The sequence below is a fragment of the Capra hircus genome, chromosome 24 (genome assembly GCF_001704415.2).
Source record: "Capra hircus breed San Clemente chromosome 24, ASM170441v1, whole genome shotgun sequence".
In the NCBI taxonomy this organism is placed as follows: domain Eukaryota; kingdom Metazoa; phylum Chordata; class Mammalia; order Artiodactyla; family Bovidae; genus Capra; species Capra hircus.
In genome coordinates, this window is record NC_030831.1 from 47,149,162 (window position 1) to 47,151,674 (window position 2,513).

The window sequence follows — 2,513 nt, forward strand, 5'->3', positions numbered from 1 at the left end:
ATTCCTGCTCTGGGCGCCTTCTTTCGCTGGGAGAAAGAATTTGGCCGCGCGCGGCGGCCTACCGCGCCCGCTGGGCATTCCTATTTCGTTTCTCTCCGCGCAGGGCTAGCCCGGCTCCGCCTTCTGCAGGCAGCCCGGGACTCCCCAGGCTGTTGTTAGTGCGGACCATCGCCCTGCCCTCTGGGCCTCAAGCAGATGCCAGAGGCCGTTTGCCCTCTACATCCTGAAGTTTCTCCCTAGGGTTGCCCGTGCCTCTGCAGGCCCTGGGCCGTTCTCGTCTCTGTCGTGAGAGGCAACTCGTCTTGGAAGGCAGAGGATGGATTGGATTTCTCTCCGCGGAGGGCATTGCATCTCGCAGCCTAGCCGGGCGAGTCCGAGCTTCTCTGAGTAGTTTCTGTGCATTTGGAAAGCTTAAGAGGGTGAGGTTAAAGCCTTTAACTTTTAGTCTATCCCACCCCTTTCCTCTCTCTGCCTAGAGGCAGGAAGTGCTGTGGGAACAGATTGGGTAGTCTGAGAACAGGGGTCATGCCAGGCTTCGCTCTCCCTGGATTCCCAAGTCAGCTGGGGAGAACCGTGTGGCCCAGCATGGTTTCGGCACTGGAGATTCGCGGTGGACCGGGTCACCGCAGGGCGGAGGCGGGGCAGGAGCTTCCGGGCGGGTGTGGCGCACACGGGTGCAGACCTAGGTCCGCGATCCAAGGCTCAGCAGATTTCGTGAGTGTTGCTCGCTGCTCCTTTTCCCCGCTCGGCCCTGGTCCTCCTACCGCAGCAACAGCGCCTTCCCGCGCTCCTAGGACTGGCCGGGCGGGATTTGCCGGGAGGAGGGCCTCTCTCCAGCCCAGAGTGTTTTGAAAGTATAAAAATCGAATGCCTACCTTAGGCGATCAGGGCGCCTAAAATTAAGGAGGGCGGCAGTGGGATGAGAAATGCGTGTAAATTGACAGCCTCTCAGGAAACCGCTCTCTTTCTTGGGATTTCCGGGTTTGGAGTTCAGTTAGATGTCTGAGGGGGAACTCCAAGGTTCTCACCCTTTTATCCTCTGCTAGGGGGAAAGTTGCTAGGGCAAAGGTTTCGCAAAGATCCCTCATGCCCAGTGTTAATTACAGCGGAAATAGATTATATTCCTTCATTTTTTCCCCTTCCTTAATGAAAAAAGACAGGGAAGTAGGATATAATTTATTTCTGTTGACAGTGGGATAAATAAGTACGTTTTTGGATTACTAAGAATTGACTGCTGGAGGAGGATGGCTTCCTGACATTAGATGGGGACTCTACAGTTGGCTTTGGGACAAGGAGATGGCCTTGTTTATCAAGTGCTTTTGTCCAAACTTCACTCCGCCCCTACCCTCCTTTTTTTTTTTTTTTAACCTGTGAACAAAGGTAAAGGAGGCCATTTAGGGTGCATAGCTGCTAGGGATTTGCCTGGGTCAACTTAAAAGCTAACATTTTGGCTTTTTGCAATTTGCCTTCCTTCTATTTCTTTTTCAACCATCCATAATACCAGCTACCGTGAAGATATATCCTTAGATAGCAAATGTTTGTTAATATGCTAAAATTATTTTTAGCTTTCTCGAAGGGTGTCTTTAGTGGCAGGCCTATTACCCCCATAGTTTAGGTCTGTAAATTGAGAGAGAAGGGTGGGCAGAGAGGAGGGGGAGAAATAGGAGAGAATCAACTCTTTGGAATGGGATAGAAAGCAAAGACATTTATTAGTCTCAAATAAGCAGGCTAGTAACTATGTTCAAGCCTGGCTTAACAGGAACTGAGAGAGCCTGGACATTTGCTTATAAAAGGGAAGACTGAAGCTGGGAAAAGCATTGTAAAGTGTACTAGTAAAACAGGACATGTACTCTCATTCATGTTGGAGATATTTACTGAAGAGAAGGAAAAAATGTGTCCGTGATTAAAGAGTGTGGCTTGGAAGGGGGTGGGAAATACAATCAAAGAGGACAAATATCTGGACCTAAATGATGTATACAATTCAAGAAAAGCTCTAAATCAGGGGCTATGGGAGTGTGCATCGCATCTGAATGGTTGGGACTTCCCCTCTAGGTGTGTGTGGAGCCTAAACTCTACCCAGAGTTGTATGCATGGAAGCAGATGGGTTCTAGATCCACCGGGCACCAATAAACTCTTGTTTTCTTCTGTCACACTAAATTCTGTGAATGTTTTAACTGAAACCTCCCATGAGCAAGTCTCCTGTTTTTCCGTTCAGACAAATGTTTAGCACTAAGATTAAACTGAATTACTGTCTTGAAGTGAAGTGAAGTGAAAGTCACTCAGTCGTGTTCGACTCTTTGTGACCCCATGGACTATACAATCCATAGAATTCTCTAGGCCAGAATACTGGAGTGGGTAGCCTTTCCCTTCTCCAGGGAATCTTCCTAATTCAGGGATTGAACCCAGGTCTCCCACATTGCAGGCAGATTCTTTACCCGCTGAGCCACAAGGGAAGCCCGAATTACTGTCTTAACCCTTGAAAAATGGGATCAGTGAAAGCAGACAGTAGGAGA